Source organism: Cydia fagiglandana, chromosome 5 (assembly GCF_963556715.1).
Source record: "Cydia fagiglandana chromosome 5, ilCydFagi1.1, whole genome shotgun sequence".
In the NCBI taxonomy this organism is placed as follows: Eukaryota; Metazoa; Arthropoda; class Insecta; order Lepidoptera; family Tortricidae; genus Cydia; species Cydia fagiglandana.
Window position 1 is genome coordinate 12,595,253 of NC_085936.1, and position 8,517 is coordinate 12,603,769.

The 8,517-nt window shown below is 36.7% G+C and overlaps 1 protein-coding gene across 5 annotated transcripts in view; it reads right to left on the reverse strand.

Annotated features, from left to right (window-relative positions):
* LOC134664491 (V-type proton ATPase 116 kDa subunit a 1) overlaps positions 1–7,014 on the reverse strand; it is a 36,308-nt gene extending 29,294 nt beyond the window's left edge. For 3 of the 5 annotated variants that reach the window (XR_010098257.1, XR_010098254.1, XM_063521166.1), the window contains exon 1: positions 6,128–6,263. The gene's annotated coding sequence lies outside the window, so the exon portion shown is untranslated. Of the gene's footprint in view, positions 1–6,127; positions 6,264–6,879 lie in introns of those variants that run through there. The other 2 variants (XR_010098255.1, XR_010098256.1) reach the window with 2 other exon arrangements.
* Between the last annotated feature and the right edge of the window lie 1,503 nt (positions 7,015–8,517).

The window sequence follows — 8,517 nt, forward strand, 5'->3', positions numbered from 1 at the left end:
CAGTTTAAATGGCTTTAACGGGTAATTTGAATCAACAATTATGAAAGCGCATACTCTAATTATGTTGCGGACGCATCCATATTTTATGGAAACGTAGCTGAATTATTTTGCTGACACATCCGCTTTTTGAATGAATTGTGACATGAATAGTTATTGTTAGGGGTACCTAATCTTGTTTCTATCTAAGTGTGTAAAAAAACGGACAAGTGTGAGTGGGACTCGCCCACCAAGGGTTCCGAACTTTTTAGTAAGTATATGTTGTTATAGCGGCAACTGTTATACATCTTCTGTGAAAATTTCAACTGTCTAGCTCATGAGATACAGCTTGGCGACGGAAAGGCAGACGAACAGACGGACAGTGGAGCCTTACTAATAGGGTCCCGGTTTTACCCTTTGGATACGAAACCATAAAAACAATCAAAACTGGAATTTAAAAATAACGTTTGTGATATTCTACTTCTATGTAGATAAGTGCAGGGCGTATTAGGTACCTATTACCATTCAGTAAAATCCGATTTATTTCTAATCTATCGAAATTTTATCTGAATATCAAAGAGTCGCGCTCTAATACATTTGGCAGTAAGAGAGTGCCTGCTCAGCCAATACTTTTTCGATTTATTAATAAATATTTCCTGCCTTTATTTGAAAGGACTTTATTTGAATGCAGTGGTGGCCGAGTGGATATGACGTCTGACTTTCAATCCGGAGGTCGCGGGTTCAAATCCTGGCTCTTACCAATGAGTTTTTCGGAACTTATGTACGAAATATCATTTGATATTTACCACTAGCTTTTCGGTGAAGGAAAACATCGTGAGGAAACCTGCATACGTCTGCGAAGAAATTCATAGGTGTATGTGAAGTCCCCAAATCCGCATTGGGCTAGCGTGGGGACTATAGCCAAAGCCCTCTCGCGCATGAGAGGAGGCCTGTGCTCAGCAGTGGGACGTAAATAGGCTGAAATGATGATGATGATGATGATTTGAAAGGACAGCTCTGCACGAATATGTGTGTCGTTCTTGTCTACGCAACAGCGTGATAAAACGGTGTCCATCCCTTTCTATCCCGCGGTGTTAAAAAAGCGACAGTTATTTTATCACGTGGATAAAACCATCCACAATACGCCTGCTGCACTAACTGGAAAAACACCTTTTTTTCTTATCTCCTTTATCATAAAACTACAGATTATTTTAAGAGTCTCTTCAAGTATGTTGGTAATGATGTTCGTGGGGATAATTAAAGGGTTATAAAGTCAGTTTAGGTGATGTTCTGGCGGTTTATACAGTGATTTTATTGCTGTCTGAACTGATCATTGACTGAGAGATTCATAATATAGATAGACGGTGGCTAAAAAATAACTGTATTCCCGTTGCCAAGGAGGTTTCAGGATTATACTAAACAACTTTTACTACGGGACCAACCCCGGGAATGCAGTTATTTTTTAGTCACCTGTATAACTAGGTTGTGTGCAAGTTGCGGACAGCTTTAAAAAGGTAGTAATTTTTTAAAGATATTTTCAGGAAAATTTCACAGGAAACTTTCAGGAAATGGAAAATTACGATTCCCTACTAAAATATGAGAATTTCCCGAATATTTGATGTGGAAAATTCGCAAACTTAACCGGTTTATTTCGACGTCACATCAGTATTCTATTAGTGAATTGTAAGCCTCTTCACTCAAACAAAACCAACGTTAAAATTCATTTGAAGCGCGATTATAAACAGAAGTATTTATCTCAGATTTACCTAGAATAATGGTATAAAGATGCCCACTGTGTATAACAAGAACTTCCATTGAAGTTGAATAAAACAGTGATAAAAAAATGTCGTTAAACAGTGATAAGACTGGGTATCTCGTTTGAACAAGACCATGGTTGCTTAACTGAATAACTCTCTGAACGCAAACAATGTTCTAGTGTTCTGTTTGGATGATGATAAAAATGGTTACTGGGAGAAGTTACTTTTGCCGACTGTACTCTTTATTCTACAAATCTACACCTACAGTAACAATCAACACCAATAACTATTCAAAACAAAATGAATGTTGCGGTTTTTTGAAACCACTTGAACCTGAGCTAGTTAAATCGTCGGATGACAAGCAAAAGTCACTAACTAAAACCATTGAAATTAATGGACAATAAACCGTGTTTCATGTGTAATAAAGTGCATTGTTACTTTAAATTTTTGATAGTACTTAGTAACTTTAGCTTGTCACCCGACGAAATGCTAAATGCAGTTTGATATTTGCTAAAAGTATTGCCACTTAATGAAAATCTCACACTGAAGCTGCCAATATATCCATGGGCTCCATGGCAGGGTAAAGTGTCCGATTTTAAGGTCAACCCGTAGGTGAATGTTACCCGTCGGAAAATATAGTATTAAATAGGTAACCTATAGTGGGTATCCTAACTACCTATCTAGTGCAATTTCTACAAAAGGTATATTTCTACTTGCTGATAACGGAAAAGCGAAGCCCATGTGGACCAAACAAAGATGGCTGAATAATCCACTCATATAGGATGGTATTCCATCTGTAGAATATCTTGGTCCAATGTGTATTTGCATCTCACATCTTGCTTAATGAGAGAGTGAGACGCAATGCACATCGGACAAAGAAATTGGACAGGTGGAATACCACCCTAAGTTGGAGTAACTCCAAACAACCGAGCATAAACTGCATTACGCGCGTAAACTTGATTTACAGTGCATGCTAAACAGGCTAATTATGTTGCGATTCGTTTTGGTGTCAATTAAATTTAACCAACCGAGAATAAACCTCCTAAACTTTATCATCTAATCTCAGATTACGTTTTGCTTACTCATGGCCACAGACTAGCCGAGGAGTTTACGTCAAGAGGAGAGCCCAAGTAGCACAGATAGCTCTATAACTACTCACTTTTAGTTCTATTTAACGCTCTGTGCGTATTAAGACTCTTATAAGAGCACACTCGTGGTCCTACAGCTGTATAATAGATCTCAGTGATATTTATATAGCTTAGGGCTGATTAAACGCTGCATTACGGCTCTGAAAACTACCATTAATACGCAAAGAGTGATATAAAGGTATATTTGCTACGACTTTATACAGCTTCAAGGGTTATCAAATGCTTTAACCGTTATAAGGTCTGTTTAGTGGATAAAATTACGCCATGTGCTGTATAAGGAGGTAATTGTGGACTTTTATTACGTTGACTTATTAAGGGAGCACAAGTGAACTATTATGAAGCTAATAGACGTATAATGGAACACATGTGGCACATAATACAGCTTGTCGCATAACATGTTTACCGCTAAGCAACTTTTATTACGCTGACTTTTAAGGGAGTACGAGTGAACTATTATGAAGCCAATAGACGTATAATGGAACATACGTGGCGCATAATACAGCTTATAGCTGAACATGTTTACTGCTAAGCAGCTTTTATTATTCTGACTTTTTAAGGAAGCACGAATGAACTATTATGAAGCCAATAGACGTATAATGAAACACATGGGGCGCATAATACAGCTTATCGCTGAACATGTTTACCGCTAAGCAGCTTTTATTACGCTGACCTTTAAGGGAGCACGAGTGAACTAATATGAAGCCAATAGACGTATAAATGGAACACATGTGGCGCATAATACAGCTTATAGCTGAACATGTTTACCGCTAAGCAGCTTTTATTTCACTGACTTATTATAAGGGAGAACGAGTGAACTATTATGAAACCAATAGAAGTATAATCGAACACATGTGGCGCATAATACGGCTTAGCGCTGAACATGTTTACCGCTAAGCAGCCTATTATACTACCATTGAGACTGTCTGCATAGCGGCTGTTTAAACGTTCACAAGATGCCTTATAACTGTTTAGAGGTTCACTAGTGTATCGAAATAACGACTTGGACTTTATAGTGGTTCACTTAAGTATCTTTATCAGATATATAACAGTCTTATGCTGCATATTAGAATTTTAATGGTTCACGTTGCTTTTTAACATTGATCGCCATTTTATTGTAGATAACCTACAAAATTGAAATTACTTTTCCAACTTTTAAGGGTAACAAAAAGGTTTTGTGCATGAGTTCTTAACCTAAATCATTAGTTTAGTACTTCCTATAACGTATTATTAACTTTTTATCTCATAATTCTGCCCAAACCACTGAAATAGTTTTTACACATAGCTTATTTATATCATTAAATTAAATAAATACTGATTATATTCGTGGCGCACTGAAATTTTCTTAGATAATGTATATATATAATGTCAATAAACTTGCATTCCCAAACATCTTTCTCGCGTAAATATATAAAAGATCATGTATTAACATTCAACTAAACACTTTAACAAAATGACTTATGGCGTCGTTGCGCTTAACGTTTTTACTTCAATATAAATATGTTCACCTCTGCGTTCATCGTCAGTGTCACTATACTAAATAATAGCTGCTTTTTAAGGCAGAGGTGTAAAAGTATGTTATTAATTATCTTTTATTCAGCCCAACGTCAATCTTTCCCGGTATTAGGGTGCACATGTGACATATTAGCTGAATAAAGGGTAACTGGTGGTCTCTTACCCAGTCAATATACACCTCTTATAACTCCTGTTGCCACTTATAATTCCGTTAAATTGCTGCTACAGCGCTCTTAAGTAGCTATGTGAACTTAAGGCTGCCTAATTTGTGCCCATTTAAGAGTAATAAAAGCTGAAAAGACGCTTATACAGCTCTTATGCAGCTTTTTTATTTCAGCTTCAAGCGTAAGCGGAGAGTGAACGTAGCCTAAGTACATATGTACAAAATGAGGGTTGCCACTGTAACCAGATTAAGTAACATTTTTAGATTTGCCCATTCACGATTGCCTTATTGAGAACCAATTAGATGAACCGCGAATCCACCCCCGTGGTAAACATCATTCTACATACTCTTATTCTCTGCCGACGGATAGTTTTAACATAGCGAAACTTTCCACATTCTGTAATTTTGGTATAGGCTATGATATGAGATTTCCCATTTTATTAACGGAAACTTTTTTCACATTTGTAAAATTTTCCAGACTTTTCTGAGGACTTTTCCAACTTTTAAGAAACTTTCCTATAGATAGTCATTATCATTTCCCTTCACATTGGATAAATCTAATGTCTCCTCTACACGATGGGCCAGCGCCGGCCACTCCAAGGGACGCATTTATACGTTAGAGGGAGCAAGTGATATTGCTATCTCATTCTACCGCATGGCAGCGTCCCTTGGAGTGGCCGGCGCTGGCCCATTATGTAGAGGAGCCATAATATATAATTGTTCAATCCTAGGGTTCCTTTTTAACGCCAAATTTCATTAAATTGGTTAAGTACTTTAGCAGTTAAAGGTTTTTCACAACTGCTAAGGGCTTTCACTTCGCCCTTAAAGTTAAATGTAATATGATGTTTACCATGGTTGTAGTCGATCGAGCGTGGCGGCTGGCGGGTCAGTGAGACGTCACGGGCCCACTTAACTATGCACCCCTCTATTATGAGGAAGCCTACAAAAAACTATTACATATGGTGTGTTGTAAAGCTTATAACATTACGTAATATAATTATGTAGTAAAAGCCTGCGTATTCTATAAAATAATTATGTGGCTTCGATAAGTGAACCTAGTGTTTCATTAAAACGCATATAGATATATTATGTTACTTGAATAGCAAACGCTGTTTGATAACAGATGGGCCATAGGCTTATTAGCCATCATCGCGTGAGGTCTTATAAGTTTACAGCCAAAAAAACAAATCTCGTAGAGTGTAAATCTAGTTAAACCTGTTTGAATTAAAAATAAATTAGGCGATATAGGTACCTAGTAGATGTTAAACTAAATATAATAAGATGTAGGCACAAGCGATACTCGTTGCCGATATATGAATCACTTTTAAAACAATAATGAAAGTATTGTTTATAAAACACACATCATAGTTATTCACATTCGGCCGTGACTTATAGTTATGATCTTTCTTTGATGAGGCGATTAATTTAAACTAAAGTTAGACACCCAAAACACGAACTTTACAAGCGAACAAAAAGTCAACAAACAAAATTCCGATCGTAAATTAAACAGAAATGCATTTAAATTTTTATTATACGCCGCTATCTAAGCGATCAAATTATAGTTTACTTACGGCGAGTCAAATTCAATCTTATTGCACTTATAACTAGGTATAATTTGTTTTGGAACGCACCGTTACAGATTCGGAGGGACACACGAGTGGCGCGGTGGTCGCGCGGTAACTGAGAGCGAACGGCAATGTTGGTGCTGAGCATGTGACCGCCAGTCCCATCATGTGTGACGCTTTTCACGTGTTAATACGAAATTATTAAAGAAAGCTACGAAATTGTATATACTTTTTATTGTTATAATTGTTGTATGCTTCAGTCCGTTGTTCTTGAATTTTTGGGGACATTCCACATTATCCTTTATACTGAAATGAAACTAGCGGCAGTGGAAAATACTTATCGGTTGCGGTGGAGTTTTTAATTGATGCAAAATATCACCTGTTTCCCATAAAGCTGGGTAGTTAGTATACAGGATTCTTAATTGAAAAAAAATGTTTTAAAGAAGCCTATTTAACCAAGGTTTTTAAACAAGTCACGAGTGCGCCACGGTTCAAATTTAAATTATATTATCGCTATATAAAAAAAAATAAACGCCGTTTTAACGATCGTTTTGTATGCCGATCAAAAATTTGAAATCAAACTCAATAAAGAGTTCGTAATTTGTCCTTACTTTGGTGTAAAGTTGTAGTAACATATTAACCGGTTTTTGTTGTTGTTATAATTCGCATAATTACGTACTTACCGTGATTTATTTAAAACTCAACTAGCACGTATAATAAAAATCACTTTACAAAGGAGAATAAAAAAGGAAACTCACCAATAAAACGATCCTCGACTGCGAACAGTAGCGCGGCAGTTTTCTCTGATAAGGAAATCGAGCTATCTCGTGATCGTGCCGCGCAGTTGGCAGCACTGGCCGGCCGCGCAGCCTCCGGCGCGCGCGCATCATCGCTTCTTCCGTGCACATGCTCGTGTAGATATCGAGGGCCGCGGGGAATGGAAACCGGAGACATACACCAGATACACCTTGGTCCTGTACTTCAGAATTATTAAATTTAAAATTTAGAATCTTAAATATAAATATCCAAGACACCATAACTATTGTCCGTTATACCTCTAACGATAAAACTCCAAACTAAACGTGACGTTTTCTACCAAAAGGTATATTGTCGGTGATCAATAAGGTTGATTTCTAATTAAGCCTATATGGAAATAGCGGCTTATTGACAACCGACAGTACCCTTTTGGTAGAAAATGGCATACCTAAATATGCTCATATTATAAAATATATTTTTTAATACAGTTGCTCAAAAAGTGCTACTTTACGTAGCTGTTTAGCGTGCGGAAAGTTGGTTATCTCGAACTAGTGCTTTTTACTTTTCCAATTTTTTTAAATTTATATTTGTTCCAATTCACGACTACTTATTGATGAGTGTTAATATTATTTTCCTTTAAACGTCGTAATCAGCATAAAAACCTACCGTTAATGTAAGAATACGAAAAATATTACATATTTCATATTTAATTACTTACCTCTTCGTCATTATAACACGTTTATTTTTTAATATTCAATATTGAAAATTCCGTTCTTAATAAGTTGACTGAATGGAACGGAATAGCTGTCAAACGCCCATAGATATAATATACTTAAAGACGACGTCTAACCGAGCTGTCACTGTTACCACTTTTGTTTAGTGTACGATTAACAATGTTTTTCTTATTTTTTCGCAACTGTATTAAAAAACGTCGTTCGATACACGTGCGGAAATGTCATTCTTCACTCGTCCCGAGTCTTGCCACTCGCCTGCGGCTCGTGGCAAGATATCTCGGTACTCGTGAAGTAATGACATACCTTCCGCACTAGCATCGAAATGTACTATTTTTTAACGGGGTACTCAAGTATTATGTCGAATACGTCGAGCGCTCAGTAAAGGCCAGTCGTTGCTCCGAGAAGAAGATTCTCTAAAATTGGGTCGAAACATGTCGAGCGTTTATTCGACGCAGTAATCCGTTTAAAATAATTTTGATTATCCGATTGCTCGATTAAAACCCAATTAACCTGCTTTTGTACAAAAATTACACATCGGTCGAAAAAAAACCGGGGCAATTGTACCTTCATTTTACTTACAAGCAAGCATCTGGATGCAGGTATCTGGGACATAAAAAACAAGATTTAGTAGGTTGGATTCATTTTTCTGATGAACTGTGTGGTAATGATATGTCAATGACTTAGATTTTATCATTGTAATTGCAAAAGCCTCTTGGCAATGTTGTAGCAATGTCATGCATTATTCATAGTTAATAATTGTCATTAAAGTGGCAGAGGACGCAATAAAATGATGTATTTTTCAACTGAATATATTGTTTTTATTTGCAACGGTAACTAACAGTACAAAGTGTGGTGGGAATCATTAGTTGTAGGTAGACAACAGAAACTAAAAATAGGTATGTGTAA